The sequence below is a fragment of the Mustela nivalis genome (assembly GCF_964662115.1).
Source record: "Mustela nivalis genome assembly, chromosome: 3".
NCBI lineage: Eukaryota > Metazoa > Chordata > Mammalia > Carnivora > Mustelidae > Mustela > Mustela nivalis.
This window is the reverse complement of record NC_139022.1, coordinates 61,733,122-61,751,441: the sequence shown is the minus strand read 5'-3', so window position 1 is coordinate 61,751,441 and position 18,320 is coordinate 61,733,122. Positions and strand designations below refer to the sequence as shown.

The 18,320-nt window shown below is 42.0% G+C and overlaps 1 long non-coding RNA gene across 1 annotated transcript in view; it reads right to left on the bottom strand.

The window, feature by feature from the left end:
- Positions 1–306: 306 nt before the first annotated feature.
- LOC309861212 overlaps positions 307–18,320 on the bottom strand; it is a 40,889-nt gene continuing 22,875 nt past the window's right edge. The window contains exons 3-4 of the long non-coding RNA XR_014309817.1: positions 2,991–3,059; positions 307–819 (exon numbers count right to left, since the gene is read on the bottom strand). This is a non-coding gene — a long non-coding RNA (uncharacterized lncRNA). The remainder of the gene's footprint in view (positions 820–2,990; positions 3,060–18,320) is intronic.

Here is an 18,320-nt window from a genome sequence, read left to right as displayed (position 1 = left end):
CCCCCCCCGGTTCCATCAGGCACAGGAGGATAGCACGGATGAAAACGTGGCAGACGTCAGCCCCCTTTCTGAGTCCTTTTCTCTCCCTCCCACAGGTTCTTTCTCTCCACACTCCCCACAGACGTGCCTCAAACTCCAAGTCTTTCATCTCACAGTCTGCTAACCGTCATCTGTACTTTAAATGATTGAAAAGAAACTCCTGAAAGTGTTGGCATTCTAATCTCTTCTCTCATAAAAAAAAAAAAGAAAGAAAAGAAAAGAAAAAAGGCTTTGTCTCTTTTGAAAGCGGATTCATATACCAGAGACTTTGACGCTTTATTTTTATTTATTTATTTATTTTATTGTGTTATGTTAGTCACCGTATAGCATGTCATTAGTTTTTAATGCAGTGTTCCATGAGTCATTGTTTATACCTAACACCCAGTGCTCCGTGCAATACGTGCCCTCCTTAATACCCACCACCAAGCTCACCCCTCCCCCCACCCCTTCTCCCCTCTAAAACCCTCAGTCTGTTTCCTGGAGTCCACAGGGTCTCATGGTTCGTTTTTCTCTTTGATTCCCCTCCTTCATTTTTCCCTCCCTTCTCCTAATGTCCTCCATGCTTTTCCTTATGTACCTGCAAATAAGTGAAACCATCTAATAATTGACTTTCTCTGCTTGACTTGTTTCACTCAGCATCATCTCCTCCAGCCCCGTCCATGTTGATGCAAAAGTTGGGTATTCATCCTTTCTGATGGCTGCATAATATTCCTTTGTGTGTATGGACCACATCTTCTGTATCCATTCAACTTTGACCCTTTAATGGCTGTATCCGTTAGGCTGGATTCAGTGGCCCGTGTGAGAAAACACAAACAGAGTAGTTTAAGCAAGACGGACGTTGTTTCTTTCTCGCATAAAAGGTCTGGGATGGTAGTTTAAAAGCCATCCTGGGCCACGGCATCCTCACTCCCCTCCCACCATGCTGGATTTCAGTCCCGTGGTCGCTTCCTGGGTCCAGAAGGCAGTTGGAGCGCCAATCATTACAGATCGTTTAAGGGCAGAAGAAAGAAGCAAGGGAAAACGGCAGAAAAGATACCTGCTGACTGAGTCAGTTTCATTTAAGGAGTCTTCCAAAAAGACCCCGGCAACGCTTAGATTTGCATTTCATTGGCCAGAGCTTAATTACAAGGTCACCAGTAGTTACAAAAGAAACTGGGAAATAGGCACTTCTCCGGGCACCTTGCAGCCTCACAGAAAGTAAGGTTCAGATACTAAGGAAAGAAAGGAGAATGCACCTAGAAAATGCACCAAATGGAGAGGCCACACTGGTCAAGACTTCTGTCTTTGTTTTCCCTGATGGCTAGTTAATCAGTCATGCTAGCGACAGATCTCTCTGTCCCACATTTCTGGTGACCAGACCAAATTTTGGCACCCCTCAATGACCAATACAAGAAAGAATGAAGGGCATTATACTAACATTGGAGGGGGTTGGGTTCAATTGCTAGTTAACTAGCTCAGATTTCCAAGGGATGTTCTGTCTGAGGATTTTTTTTTTTTAAGATTTTATTTATTTATTTGACAGACAGAGATCACAAGTAGGCAGAGAGGCAGGCAGAGAGAGAGGAGGAAGCAGGCTCCCTGCCGAGCAGAGAGCCCGATGCGGGGCTTGATCCCAGGACCCTGGGATCATGACCTGAGCCGAAGGCAGAGGCTTTAACCCACTGAGCCACCCAGGTGCCCCCTGTCTGAGGATTTTAAAAACCACAGTAAACTTTTCACTTATCTGTGGGTTTAAAGGTTGTTACATTCTCTTAAGATTCTATTTATAACTTCCTGGTTGTTCTTCAATTGTGTTATAAAATAAAATTCTGAAAGTAGCCAGGAATTCTGAAGAACAAAGGCTATTTCTTTTCTAATATTTATTGATCATGACTCACAGAAGAAATACATAATGACCAAAGAACATTAAGCTCATGACTTAGAACTGGTAATATAGTGGTGGCTGATTGCTGAGGAAAAAATTAATCTTATGGGATAATTTCTGACACAGAAGGAATTAGTCATTTCAGCTTCGTTGCAACTTGCAAACTGGAGCTAGGATTTCCTAGCTAACATTCCTAAACAGGTCAGATGGATACAATGCACATAGTACTGAACCTAATGCCCAAGATGTTCTCCTGATTCTTTTTCTTTTCTTTTTTTTTAATTAGCTTCAGGGGTAGAATTTAGTGATTCGTCAGTTGCATATAACACCCAGGGCTCATTACATAAGTGCCCTCCCCAATATCCATCACCCAGTTACCCCATCTCCTCACCCATCTCCCCTCCACCAGCCCTCAGTTTGTTTCCTAGAGTGACGAGTCTCTCACGGTGTGCCCCCCATCTCTGCTTTCTCCTGATTCTTTGTCTATGGACACATGATTCTCTTTAACATTTAGGTTTAATCTCAGAAGTACAGGCAATAAACTAAATCACACTTTCAGCTAAAAATAGCAATGAGAAAGAAGTAAGTGCTAGAGTTGGCTGCACAAACAGGACAGCTATGACCCGTGATGGAAGCAGCGTTAGATATGTGAGTTTGACTGACCAGGGGGGAGTAAGAACCATGAAGTACCCTGAAGAGCAGCTCCTAGTTAGGGAAAACTTTGAAAACAAAGGAACCAGGTGTATATTTGTTTTAAACTAAAAAATAAGAATGAACAGGCCCTTTTCTCAAGAGAGAAAAGCAAGATTTGAAATATACAAGTAGTTGCCATGTGCAGACTCATCCTTTGGGGAACCTTCTAGAAGGAGATGATACACTGCCAGCAGCAACTCTAGCAGCTAGAGTATATTAGCCCTGATGGGAAAAGAGCTCTCAGTGCATACTGCTTTCTGAATTCAAAGCAGTCAGCCACATCCAATTGTGTCTCTTAGTGAAATGCCTCATTTCACAAGGAATGTAAATCAGTTTTCCTCCACAAATGGATTGTATCTCTGGTATTTCATAAATTGCATCAGATCCAACGTACCTCAGTAATTTGTATAACCTGATGTCCTTCTTCTCTGATTGTGTCTTAGCAACAGACCGTTCGCAGAATCTTAAACACAGTAAAAAACATTTGTTTTTATTAGTTGTTAAAACAAGCAGCGAGGGAATATTAAAGTTAACGGACACTGCTAAATTCACAGTATAGCATGTGGGACTGAGCATGGGACCCTTGAATTAATCTTCTCACAACTCAGTAATAATAATAGATGGGATGCCTGGGTGGCTCTGTCATTAAGCTTCTGCCTTCGGCTCAGGTCATGATCCCAGGATCCTGGAATTGAGCCCCGGACCCGGCTCCTTGCTCAGCAGGAAGCCTGCTTCTCCCTCTCCCACTCCCCCTGCTTGTGTTCCCTCTCTTGCTGTCTCTCTGTCAAATAAATAAATAAAATCTTTTTTTTTAAATAGTAATAATAGCCACTGTCAAGGGAAGTACCCACTGTGAGCCTGATGCTTTACTAATAGCTTTACATACACATTCTCATTAAATTCTCCCAACAACACACTGAAGGAATATTTACATTCCCATTTTTCAGAATAGGAAAGTACAGCACAAGGTCTTACTGCTATCAACTAGTAGTGTCATTATTTAAATCTAGGTCTGTCTGAATCCAGATCTATGCTCTTTATTCCTACATTTGGTTTCCTCATGAAGATTCAAATTCCTTTCTCCTCTGATACCATTTTAACATATCTTCTTGGAAGAAAAGGAAAGAAATGTTAGAACTTTCTTTTGAAGATCACAGTAATTTTATTAATTCTTCAATGAAATACAAATCATATTATTTCAACCAGACCAAAGTAGCATCCACAGCCTTCTGTACATTTTCCTAGGTTATCATAGGGCCTGTCTTTTATCCATGTGCTATACGGGGCCTCCCCACAAATGTTTATAGGCATAATGAGAAAATATCTGGAACCAATTCAAGGAAAGTGTTCTGATACCCACCCGGCGTGTGAGTTTTCTAGGCACAACTTTCTTTGGGAAAGAGACGATTGTTCTTAGATGGTAGAGCATTTCAACCCCCCAACTAGGCATATGGCATTGAACCAGCTTAGAAGAGTAGGAAAAAGAGTGCGATTCCAATCTTATAAACAAACAAATGTAGTTTGTTTCATAATATATGCATGTAATGATCTGGAAAAAAAAATTATACCTGATTTATAGCAGTAGAACACTGAATGTAGGATCCCAAATTATTTTTTTTTCATTTTAGTGTTTTCAAAATTACCTAAAATAAATGGGTATATACTCCCCAAAAGTAATATTTTCATTTTTTAATTTTTTTAAAAAAGATTTTATTTAGTTGAGAGAGAGAGAGAGCGTGTGTGAACAGGAGAGGATCAGAGGGAGAGGGAGAGAATCTCCAGCAAACTCCCCGCTGAGTGCAAAGCCCAATGCTGGGATCAAGCCCGTGGCCCGGACACCATGACCTGAGCAAAAATCAGGAATTGGAAGCTTAACAGACTGAGCCACTCAGGTCTCCTCCCAAAAGTGATAGTGTTAACGGGCAGGTGAATTCTTGAAACGTGCAATAAGTGGCTGGAGGCACAGCCATATAGCACGAGGCCTCTTAGTTTTGCACCCATTTGTGGTTTATCAATGTCATTAACAATAAAAAATCTTCAATATCTCGTCACTTTTTCATTAGCTGGAAAGATAAACTAGTCTGAAAAAGTTGCAAAGCTTGAAGTTTTCCATGGACTTAATCACTGAACCAGCATCGTTTAAAAAGCAAATGGGCTCATCTCTTTTGTACAGCTTGGTGTTCACATTCCATTTGTGCAAAGATTGTTTCTAGAGATAAGAAATCTCGTGGTGTCATTTTGGTTATCTGTTTCCATGGCAACATAGGGATTCAGGGAAGAGTTCCTAGTACCTTTGCTATTTGTTATGGGCATATGTCCATCTAAATGAAGGCAATTCCCTGTGAGACTGTGTTGTAAATATTTGAAGCTGAAGTGAGATTCAGTTATGATTCTCAGAATTCACATTAATAACAGTAATTCTGTGACTACTTTCATTAATTTTACTTTTCATTAATTTTATTAATTTCAGTATTCTGAATACATCACATTTTTCATGACAATTCTGTCTTAAAAAGGTCACAAAACAAAGTTCTGTTTAGGCTTACTGGTTAGCGTCGAGTGTAACAATGATGGTTTTTCCAGCTAAGGTTCTCCCGGTGTGCTCATTCACTTGCACACACATGCACACACAGAAAGTAGAATATGAATTTTCTCTTAATATTTACCCAAATACAATATTGTCCAGGATTCTCAACATTTTGTCCAGTATTCTCTTCTTATAATGCTTTCCTGGTAAATCCTTAAAAACGGCAATAGAATGGTATACAAAGCTAGAATCAGCGTTCTGATCACAACTTATCACAATCTCTGTGATCTTGGGCAATTCCCCTCACCTCTCTGTGCTTCCAGTTTCTCATCAGTAAACTCATCTAAACTAATAAAAGGAAGGAAAAGTAGTCTGAGACAAAAGTGAAAAACTGAAAAGAGAAAATTAGAATTGTCTCTGTCCCCCTCCAGTACAACCTCTACTTTTTTTTTTTTCTCCCTAGTGAAGGGTCATGCCACAGAAGGAAAGAAAGAATGAAAGAGGTCACTTTCTTTTTGGCCAAGCACACACATGAGCCCCTAAAGAATTTTCAGGTTACTATTTACTTTAGGTTCAACCAATGTGGTCCCAGCCAAAAAAAAAAAAAAAAAAAATTCATGCAGTTATGGGAGGTAGAAGCTGGCTTATCTAATGTCCATTCAGTTTATACCCATGAAGTCCACCCAGACATTCGGGGATGTAGTTTTAGATTTTCAGAATAAAGGACATCCTTTCTATTCTTCTTTTACTCACCCTTGACCTTTTTATTTTTTTCAAGATAGGTTTATTTATTTATTTATTTATTTGATATATATATAGAGAGAGAGAGAAAGAGAGAGAGAGAGAACAAACAAACAGGCAGAATAGCAGGTAGAGAGACAGGGAGAAGCAATCTTCCTGTTGAGGAAGGAGCCCAACGCTGGGCTCAACCCCAGGACCCTGAGATCATGACCTGAGCCGAAGGCAGAGGCTTAACCCACTGAGCCACCCAGATGTCCCTCCCTAGTAATTTCTTAAGAAGAAAAGGAAACTACTGAAGGAGACCAGGCAGCTCCTGGACCTTCCAAGATGGCTAGTGTTTGAAGAACAATTCCAACCACCTTGTATGTGTTTCTCTAGGAGTACAAAACCATAGGGAAAATAAGAGACAGAAACTGGATTCTGCTGGCTGAGCAAAGGGGTCCCTGCTTGTAATCTAAGAAATCCAGGAAGCACTTAGCTAATAGCCTTGGTCTTGAGGAGGTCACTCTAATCTGCAGGTGAGCCAAGAAGAAGCAACTGATAGGGATGGGGTGGCTGGTTGATGGACACTGGGAAGGGTATGTGCTATGGTGAGTGCTAGGAAATGCATAAGCCTGATGGTTCACAGACCTGTACCCCTGGGGCTAATAATACATTATATGCTAATTAAAAAAAAAAGAGTAAGTAACTGAACCAACCAAAACTCATCTGCCCTTTGGCCCTATATTAAAATAGTCCCTAGGGGCGCCTGGGTGGCTCAGTGGGTTAAGCTTCTGCCTTCCGCTCAGGACATGGTCCCAGGATCCTGGAATCCAGCCCCACATCGGGCTCTCTGCTCAGCAGGGAGCCTGCCTCCCTTCCTTTCTCGCCTGCCTCTCTGCTTACTTGTGATCTCTGTCTGTCAAATAAATAAATAAAATCTTTAAAAAAATAAAACAGACCCTAAGGCAAGCTGATTACAATCTTTTTCTAGGGCCTTCAGATGTTACTAAAATGTCCCAAGCTTTCCTAGCTGTTAAGCCTCTAAACCACGATTCTAGCCCAGAGTCTAGGGCCTTGATGGCCCAAGTGTGGTTTGGAGACGAGCAGTGTCAGCCTCACAAGACTTTCTTACTTCACATCTCTTAGTTCACACTTCTTGGCAGGTAAGGCGAGCATAGACTTGCTTCACCTTCTTCAGAGATTGGTTGTTAAAAGTCTGACAAAGTTTTTTGTTGTTTTTTTTTTTTTTTTTTTTTAAGATTTTACTTATTTATTTATTTATTTGTCAGAGAGAGAGAGAGAGAGAGCACAAGCAGGCAGAGTGGTAGGCAGAGGGAGAGAGAGAAGCAGGCTCCCTGCCAATCAAGGAGCCAGATGCCAGGTTTGATCCCAGGACCCTGAGATCATGACCTGAGCGAAAGGCAGAGGCTTAACCCACTGAGCCACCCAGGTGTCCCTGAATATTCCTTTTTTAAAACACAGAATATTCTTTAAAAAAAAAAAATTTTATTTGTTTATTTATTTGCCAGAGACAGACAGAGAGAGCGCACACAAGCAGAGAGAGCAGCAGGCCCCGTGTGAAACAGGTTCCCCTCTGAGTAAGGAACCCCATGTGGGACTCAATCCCACGACCCCCAGGATCAGACCTGAGCTTCAGGCAGACGCTTAACCAACTGAGCCACCCAGGCGCCCCTAAACACAGGACAGTCTTGAGAAAACTTCTGAAGGGAAAGGTAAGCTCAGTCAGTGCTCAGAATCGTGAAGGTTGCAGGGTCTAGTTCTTTCCGTTTAGGGGAAGAGGAACCCAGCTAGTGAGCTGCCCCTTTTATACCACTAGGAGGCGCTAGGACCCCCTTCAAGTCCCAGGCCTCAGGCACCTAGACTTCTTGGTCATAAAACAAACCCGGAAGGTGAGACTTACTTTTTAGCCATACTTTCATTTTCATTTCACAGGATGTGTGGCTTACCTTGCACAGTGAAGAGGAAAGAGGAGTTGCTGGATTTCCATTGGAGATTCTGTTGTAGGAGCAGAATCCCAGTTGAAAGTGGATATAAGGTTACCCTTTCTTACACAAACATTTAGAAAGGAAATAATTTTTTAAAGCATCCTTTCAAAAGTGACCATTTCAGTGCACAAAACCTTCTCTGCTTAATTATCTTTTATAGAAACTTACCACATACCATCTTACCAAATACTGAAAAGACTTACCGGACACCATCACCACACAAAGGCCCCATTTGTAAGAATATGCTCTAAAAAATTTTGGCAGTTTACCTTCATTTGTTTTTTGTTGTTGTTGTTGTTGTTGTTGTTTTGTTTTTTAATGCTCTATAAAAGAGGAAGTTAATAAATTGCTTTAGCTGATCAGACAGTCTCCCATGGCTAAGACTTTGAAATTCAGAGGGTGTCATCTAATATCTTACTGCTCAAAGGAAATATCCTCAAAGAGAGCAAGAATCAATTTTAACCTCTCTATAAACATATAGCATTAATACTGTGTATGTAAACTGAATAAAGTTTCTATTTCTGTCTGGTAAGTATGCCTGATAGTGCACAAAATTTTTAAAATGGAAAAATACAGAAATCATACACCCAACCTCTTCGTGGGAGATTGGGTGATGTTGTTGAAAGTGTGTAGGTTTGCGGTGCCTGGGTGGCTCGGTCCATTGTGCATTGGACTCCTGATTTCAGTTCAGGTCATGATCTCAGGATCATGAGATTGAACCCTGCATTGGGCTCTACACTAAGTGTTGAGCCTGCTTAAGATTCTCTCTCTATGGGAATCTGGGTGAAGGAAGCAGGCTCCCTGCTGAGCAGAGAGCCCAATGTGGGACTCAATTCCAGGACCCTGGGATCATGACCTGAGCCGAAGGCAGAGGCTTTAACCCACTGACCCACCCAGGCGCCCCAATAAATAAAATGTTTAAAAAAAAAAAAAAAGATTCTCTCTCTGTCTCTACTCCCATTCCCCACCCCAGCTCATGCTCACTCCCTCTCTTCCAAAAAAAAAGAAAAAGGGGTGGGGGCGGTGTGAGTCCAGAGCCAGGCAGACAGATCTGCCCCCAAGCGTGGCTCTGTCATTTGCCAGCTGTGAAGTCTTAGGGTGTCATTCATCACTCACCACTCTGCTTCCTTATCTGTAAAGGGAGGATAATAATACTCTGAGATAATATAAGTCACAGAGACCTGGGAAGCTAAGTGGCTTTCTCAAAGCTACCCAATTGGTTTAACCTTCACAACCCAGATTAGACAGGAAGTATGTTTCCTGTGCATTTAGAACATAAGCAATTAACAAAAACCTCATCACTGAAGGAAACTGTCATAAGATTACACAACGGCTTTTTATCTGCGCCCACCCCTCTTAGCCCTAGAACAGCCAGGATGTCCCTGAGGAAGGGGGTTCCTGGTGAACTGGAGTTCTGCACTGCATATCTCTTCCTGAAGTATCTGGAGGAATTTAGCATTTATAACAAATAATGCCTAGCTGCTTGGCATAAGAGACAGCCGATATCTCCGAGTCCTTGAAATCAGTGACCTGTGTTTGCAAGGCAATTCCTCCTAATTTGAATGACATAAAATATGGAAAAGTCAGCTCCAAGAGCCTGGTACTGGGCTTCAGTGAAGTTCATTTCCCTCTTCTTTTCGTATTTCTCTTTCCTTGAATACAGTAACAGTAAAGGTAGAACTAAACAGCTTCCAGCCAAATGGAGAAACATTAGTCTCTCTTTATCAGTTGATGATTTTGAAAGTCTAAATTATTTTTTTTTATTTTTTAAGATTTTATTTATTTGACACCGAGAGAGGGAGAGAGAGAGAGAGAGAGAGCGCACAAGCAGGAAGCAGCAGGCAGAGGGAGAGGGAGAAGCAGGCTCACTGGACAGGGAGCCCCATGTGGGGACTCGATCCCAAGACACTGGGATCATGACCTGAGCCCAAGGCAGACGCTTAACAACTGAGCCATCCAGGCACCCTGAAAGTCTAAATGATTTTAAAATTTTAAAAAACAGGGCACCTGGGTAGCTCAGTAGGTTAAAGCCTCTGCCTTCGGCTCAGGTCATGATCCCAGGGTCCTGGGATCGAGTCCCGCATCAGGCTCTCTGCTCAGCAGGGAGCCTGCTTCCCCCCTCTCTCTCTGCCTGCCTCTCTGCCTACTTGTGTTCTCTGTCTGTCAAATAAATAAATAAATAAATAAAAATCTTTAAAAATCAAAAGGCAAAAATTTATATTTTAAAAGCCAAACCAAATTTAGGGGTAGAAAAATATACTCTTTGGCCTGACAACCTCTTAGCAAGAGTTAAGATGAAGTAGCCCTCGTGCCTACAACTTAGTGTTTAATGGGAAAAGAATTTGATAACATCTCATATGGGCTTAGATATGAGGGAAAACTAGTCTATGGAAAATGTCTACCATGAAAGAAAGCCAAGAAAGAAAGAAGCACTTCCAGCACTGAGGTGGGAGAAGCTGTGATACGGAGCAGATCCCTTAAACAAGGACTTGCTCCCAGCTGTCAGCTCTGTTCAGCGGCTCAGCTGCAGAGAATCGCTCCACCTGTGGTCATGTCCTTACTGGGCCGCCTGTATGTAGCCACTGAATGGGGATGGGGCTGTAATAAAGGCCCAACATTTGGCAGGATATGTGACAACTCTGCCTACATTTCTCCTCCCCGAGCGCCCCCTGGGTTCACCCACGCTTGGCCAAGCCTCTGTTGCAATCCAGTTTCTCCCACTGCTCAAGTCTTCTTCTGTCCACAAGTGTTACTCCTTATATATCTCTCATACCACAAACTCGGTCTTCAGCATCTCCCTCGGAGAACCAAGCCCACAACTGAAAGCATCACACTTTCCTCAGAAGTCCGGCTATTCAACCAGAGCTAAACAAGAGGGTTGCTCTAGTGTTAGATTTCACACTCTAACTTGTACCTCAACCTTGCATTCCAACTTCATCCCCGACATGCCTACCATGAGCCTTTCACCCAAGCAGTGTGTTTGCTCACTTCCCAACTTTTATATTTATATATTTTTTTAAGATTTTATTTATTTATTTAACAGAGGGAGAGAGATCACAAGTAGGCAGAGAGGCAGGCAGAGAGAGAGGAGGAAGCAGGCTCCCCGCTGAGCAGAGAACCCGATGCAGGGCTTGATCCCAGGACCCTGAGATCATGACCCAAGCCGAAAGCAGAGGCTTAACCCACTGAGCCACCCGGACGCCCCACTTCCCAACTTTAAACCCAATCCTCTGCTGCGTGAGAGAAATGCCCTTTCAAGCCTGTTCTGCCCAACCTTGACTAACACAGGCTGAGCTATGAGTCACAGCACTTATTGGTGTTGACTCTGGCAGGGATGAATTTCTCTGCTATCAAGGGCCATAAATTTTGCAAACACAGAGTTAAACCACAGCCAAGTCCTAGACCAGGTAAGCCTGGGATATTGTGGACTGGGCTTTCAACCATATCAGCCTCAGAACAAGAAGACAATGCCAGACTGCTCTGGGTCATTAACCTGAGGCAGTCTGATCTACCCATCACAGCTTCCTGCCTTGAACTCATATTAATGAAGCACTGTCCTACTATTGGGGACTAGAACTGAATAAAACAATCGCGTTCCCTGTCCTCAGAGCTTATTGTCTAGGGTGAGAAATAAAAATCCAGTAAACCATGGGGCACCTGGCTAGTGTGGTGGGTTAAGTGCCCAAGTCTTGGTTTCGATCACGTCATGATCTTGGGGTTGTAGGATTGAGCCCTGCGTCAGGCTCCACACTCCGTGGGGAGTCTGCTTGAGACTCTCTCTCTTTCTCCTTCAGCCCCTCCCCCACTCTCTAAAATAACTAAATAATTCTTTTAAAAAAATCCAAAACCAGCAAGTGAACATTATTTCCTGTGCAGGAAACTAACAGAATGCTGTGATGGAAAATAACAGTGAGAAATGGGAATCCACTTAGATGGTAGGGTCAGGAAAGGCCTCCCTCCTGAAAAAAAGACATTTAAGTCGGGCCTGAAAAATAAGAAAGCGTGAGCCATGGAGAGTCAGGAAAAGAGCATTCCAGGCATGGGGATGACACCCATACACCCTTCATTTATGGATCAACTAAGTTACTTCCAAGGTGAGGACCAAAAGGCAGGAGGGAAGAAAATCATCTTCTAATCACTTAAGAAATGAAGTGTCATATTGACTCACAAAGAAAAGCTTTAGAAGTTTTGTTTGTTTTCGCCTACAACTGATTTGACGGGTTGGGTTGGCTGGTGGGCTGGTTTTTGTAATCCTTTGTAGAGTCCCGAACTGAATATATTGCTTTGTGGGTCTGCTGTTGTACATTGGATCCCCTCAGCCTAGAATTCATTTCTCCACTTTCTACTCCTAGGGCCTTCCCTTGCTGCATCTTTATGGTTTACTTAAAGCATCTTCTCTCTTTCTCTCTCTCTTTTTAAGATTTATTTATTTATTTGTCAGAGAGAGAGAGAGCGCACACACTAGCAGGCAGAATAGCAGGTAGAGAGAGAAGGAGAAGCAGGCTTCCTGCTGTGCAAGGATCCTGACTCCGGCTCGATCCCAGATCATGACCTGAGCCAAAGGCAGCTGCTTAACAACTGAGCCACCCAGGCCCCCATCTTCTCTTTTTTCTTTAAGAGCACTTTTAAAAAAAGAGATTAGCTTCACATGACATAAAATTCACCATTTTAAAGTATATACTTTTGTAGCCTTTAGTATATTCCCTATGTTTTGAATATACTAAACCTGCCATGAGCTAAGTCTAGAACATTTTCACTACTGTAGCAAGAACACTAGTGCCTATTACCAGTTAGTCTCAGTTCTCCTCCACCCCCCATCCCCTGGTGACCACTCTTCCGACCTTCTGTCTCCTATCTGCCTATCCTATCTGCCTATTCTGGACACTGCATAGAATTATAATCATATAATTTGTGGCTTTTTTGTGTCTGGCTTCTTTCATTTAACATAATGTTTTCAAGGTTCATCCATGTTATAGCATGGGTCCATACTTTACTTTTCTCTATGACCCAATATTATTCCAATGTGTATATATACCAAATTTTGTTTATCTATTCATCAGCCAATAGATATTTGGATGGCTTCTACTTATTGACCATTGTGAATAATACTGCTATGAACCAGGGCACCTGGGTGGCTCAGTGGCTTAAGCCTCTGCCTTCGGCTTAGGTCATGATCTCAGGGTCCTGAGATCGAGCCCCGCATTGGGCTCTCTGCTCGGCAGGGAGCCTGCTTCCCTTCCTCTCTCTCTGCCTGCCTCTCTGCCTACTTGTGATCTCTGTCTGTCAAATAAAATAAATAAAATCTTAAAAAAATATTTTTACGAACCTTTGTATACAAGTGAACATCTGTGAACACCTGTCCTCATTTTCTCAGGTATACATTTAGGAGTAGAATTTCTGGGTCATATGGTAATTCTGTGTTTAAAATATTGAGGAGCTGCTAAGACATTTTTCACAGAAGCTGCACCATTTAAAATCCCCACTAGCAGTGTATGAGTATTTCAATATCTCCACATTCTTGCCAATACTTGCTAATGCCTTTTTTTGTGTGTTACTATAGTCATCCTAGTGGGAAGTAAATAATATTATGGTTTTTCATTTCCTAAAGACAACTTAGATTTCTGTAGTGTGAGAAAGACGTATACATGCATTCTGTTGCATGTAGATATTCAGTTGTTCCTGGCCATTTGTTTAAAAAAAAAAAAAAGACTTTCCCCATTGAATGTCCTTGTCACTCTTGCCAAAACCATTTGTCCATAAATGCATGGGTTTATTGCTGAACTCTCAGTCCTCTTGCATTGGTGTATATTTCTGCCTGTATGCCAGTGCCACATTGTCTGGATTACTGTAGATTTGTCAGTTGGACGTTGGAAAATGTGAGCCCTTCAACTGTGGTCTTTTTCAAGATTGTTTTGACTAGTCTGTATCCCTCGCAGTTGGAAATTTCAGAGGGATTGCATTGAACATGTAGATCAGTTTCAATAGTATTGCCCTAACAATAATAGTAAATCTTCCAATACATAAGCACAGGATACCTTTTCATTTATCTAGATCTTTAATTTCTTTTAGCAATGTTGTGTAGTTTTCAGTATATGGGCTTTGTAGTTCTTGGCTTAAAATTTTTCTTCAGTGTTCCTTTTTCTTTTGATGCTATTGTAAATGGAATTGTTTTCTTGATTTTCAGAGGAAACATTTTCTCTTATGTAACATTTTCCCTGACCCTCATTTCTCCCAAGTGAGAACCAATAACTCGTCACTCAACCTTCTCTCTCCACCAGGCAGAGACCTGTATTATTAACCCCCACCACAATATACCCCAAAACTCAAATCGATATAATGTCAATTCTCTTATTTGTAGGCAGAGACTGCATTCTATTTATCTTTTTTTGTACCTAAGATTTGTTTAAGGGCGCTCATACAATAGGGGCCCCATAAATTTTTATGGAACAGATAAAGGAAGACATAATTGCCACCACTCTTTTCAATACGCCTGAGAATATCAGTTAGGAATGCCAAGGAGAGGGCAGGTGGGGAATGAGGCCAGAGACACAGGTGGAGCAAAGACTAGAGCTGGTATTTCCTTCTCTACACAAAGAGGGGGTACACCAGGAGGATGATTCTGCCGATGTTGGAGGAAAATCGATAAGGGTTTGGACTGGGGAGATGGAGACCTAGAGAGTTCCCAGCTGGAACTTGCTGCGGTATGGTTGTGAGCAAGTGAGTCTGAGGTAGGTAAATATATGCCGAAAAGGGAAAGATGTGAGAGGTGTTAAGACTTCAGAATTATTGGAACTTAGTGGCTGGTTCAATCTGAGGAAGAGGAGGAAATGCATGATAATGTGTCAGTTTTGAGAGGCCAAGAGCATGGACAGAAGTAGCAAAGTCTGGGAACGGAGCTAGGAATGAACGTCTGATGTCTTCTCGGTAATCGTAGCGAAAGGCTCAACTTCACTCAGAAGCGTACTCTTTACTGATCTTGCTGGGAGAGAGCATCAGTCTTTCCTCTCTTCAGATCTATTCCTTTCCTTTTAATACAGTCAGTGCACATCTCTTCTCTCATTTTCCAACCATTTAGAATGACTCACGACTCCTCCCAATTCCCCTAAACAGTTTGGCAAAGAGGAAGAAATTACTTCTTTGTTTTCTTAATGTGTTTCTGAGTTCAGGCTAGCCTGGCAGTATCAATACCTTGAGCAAATCCAATATTATTCTGTGTATACTATGATTGTGTTAATCGACTCTATTATGCACTTAATCTTTTTAAGGACACAAAGCAATGTTTTGATATTGGAAGAAGGTACAAATTTCTTTAGCAAAGTATGCATATTCCATTTTGCTCTTTATTGTGATTTTAGATCAGTTTAACCTGTATCATAGGGACCAGAGAGAGTAGAAGGGGTTCACTTTTGTGTTCTTTTATTCATTGACCTGAGTACATTGTCTAATTTTCATGAAATTCAGTGTCTACAGTAAAGGGTTGTTATGAAGATTATGTGAAATTATGAACTTAAAGTCCCTGCCGAATAGATGTTCAACATATTACCTCTCCTCCTCTTCTCTCTTTTTTAGTATATGGCATGTTTTTCACACATAAATTTCAGGTAAACGGAGTCAAGCAGAATAGACTCTTCTCTTGAAAGAGGGGACCAGAGATCTGGGATTGGGGAGAATGTAAGCAACCTCATTTCCTGAGTGTCAAGGGCACCTCTCTTCTAAATCCCATCAATAAAAAGCATGGCGTAGTGCTCCCTTTGAAATGAAATATGTTGTGCCCCACATAGTTTGTACTTTCGACCAACATCTAATATATTCCAGCAGGTCAACAGTTTTTAATCTATTTGAGATCTTGAGCCTATCAGAACACAAGGGTGGACAGAAGCCCACAAAGTTACGGATGATTAAAAACCAGCAACTATGGGTATTCTGACTGTTCAACAATATGGGGGGTTCAAAAAAGCATTAGGCCGGGTTTCTCTACTTGAAGAACTCACAGTCTAGTGGAAGGGTAGATATTACGTAATGCCAAAGAATCACAGGGTGATTCAGCACTGAACCTGTGATTCAAGACTTTGAGTATCCTGGAAATGCTGACAAGAGGATGGTCTTCAGAGTCTCTATGATTAGAGCGAGACCTGGTGTATTGAGTAAGCTCTGACACGGTAGAGGGTAGAATTCTTACATCAAAGAGCATGCCAGGCAAGAAAGAGCCGGGTGAGCAGACAATGTACCTAGGAATAGGACTTGACATTTGACAGGGTGAGGATGTTTAAAACTTCTTGACCTGAGGGAACCATTGTAGTGGGGTGTTCTGGGAAAATAAGGAGAAATAATAAAAGGTACAAGCAAATTATATGGAGTTTGCTTTTCTCTTTGTTTCCAAATCCAAAATTTGAGGGAGAGAGATGAGGAAGCCCGGAAGGAATAAATGTTGCACACACCGAAGGCAAACCTAGATGCAGTTGCTCTCGGAACTGACTGGAAATTGGGGATCATATAGAGAAACAAGAGGGTGGACAGGATTTTGAATGAAGCTCTCTGGTCTGAGGCAGGATAAGGCAAAAACCATCCTAGACTGATTTAAAGCTATATTTTAAAGTTTCTAGATATAGAGTCTCTAGTCTCCTTGGTAATTTTCAATTCCAAGCCAACCTTCACATCAGTGCAATGAAGTATCTCTTATTGTGACTTAAGTCCCAAGCTTTTGTTGTTTCCTAGTGGGTATCAGGAACAGATGCTCACCACCAATTTACTAGCTACTCCAAGACTAGGCTACTGCCATTCAGATGTCTCTGTCAAACATTAAACGACCCTCTCCTGTGCTTAGCTAGAAAATTCTTTCTGCTTCAGGTTATTTTAAAGATTCTGCAGCATGGCTCATAATAAATACATTTAGATGGCTTAATTCCCTCTACTTTTCTCTATCAGCAACTCCATCTCCCTCCTCGTTCCTAACACTGCAGTTTCTTTCAATAACTAACATTTACTCTTAGAATTGTTCATTTCCATTTGGCCCAGGTATATAGCCATCTGGCAGGAGCAGGAGCTTTAGAGTCAAACAGGTGTAGATTCCGAGCTTGATGTCCCTGTGACTCAGGTTTCCTTATCTGCTGAAGGATAATAATAGTACTAGCTTTGCTGGGTTTGCTGTGTAGAAATTATGGAAAGTACACGCCCCTGAGATTGGTGCAAAGTAAGCACTCTATAATAGTTATTACTCACTATTTCAAGTCTCACCCCATCATAAGTAAGGCCTGTGACTGTTCTCTCATCTGATCATGAGTATGGGACCCGTCTTACAGGTTGGTGTAAAAGTGAATAAAATACAGTGGCACTCAATGAATGTCATTATTAATAACAAGAAAAATCAGGTGCTCACAACTTGCCTAATCTTACATTGTACTGAAGGAATTGATTCTGAATTTAGGCTCAAAAACCTATTTAAAGACAGACATTTCCCATTTTTCTCTAAAACTTTCTTTAATTCCTCAGTATGCCCAGCAGTTTGTTTGGCAAGAATTTAAAAAAAAAATAGAATTATTCAGATACCTTTAGATTATTGCTACTGACCTCCTAACTAATATTTAGATATTTTGTTGGATTCAGGATGATGGAAATGAAAGCAGAGCTAAGAAAAGAGAAAAATAGTGACGAGAAATGTTGAATGAATGAAAGACAGGTTAGCATTTTGGAAATGTTTTCAAATGTAAATTTACAAGGAAGAGTTTTATGTACAAGCTTGAGTCAGTGGTGGTTGTAGCCCCAGGAAGAAGGAGTCAGTACGGCTGCCGGCATCCCCATAAGCTATCTGCACAAGTGTGGGGGATGATGAGTTCTCCCCTCTGGAGCAGCCACGCCCAACCACAGGTCCCTCTCGGAAGGCTCAGTTTCAGCAGCATCTTGGGAGGAGCCAGTACCGGAAGAGATCAGAATCCTCCTCTTGGTTTTCCTATCAGTTGCCTCTCTCTGTGTACAAGGTTGGAACTGTGAATATGAAGGTGTCAGAGGCTCAGACCAGAGTGGCACTAGGATAGGAAATAGTAATTCTGAGGCAGTGGGCACATTTTCCCTCTTGATTCTTTCTATTCTTTCTAAAAATTTTTAAACGTGATGTATATGGAATGCACTTATTTCTTTTTCCTTTTCAATGCTGAAAGGCTGCTCAAATGCTAACAAAACAATCACGGGAGGGCACCTGGATGACTCAGTCAGTTAAGTGTCTGGCTCTTGATTTCTGCCCAGGTCATGAGCTCAGGGTCCTGGGATTGAGCTCCACGATGGGCTCCACACTGGGTGTGGAGCCTGCTTAAGATTCTCTCTCTCCTTTGGGGTGCCTGGGGGGCTCAGCGGGTTAAGCCTCTGCCTTCCGCTCTGGTCATGATCTCAGGGTTCTGGGATCAAGCCCTGCATTGGGCTCTTTGCTCAGCAGGGAGCCTGCTCCCCCCGCCACCCCACCTGTCTCTCTGCCTAC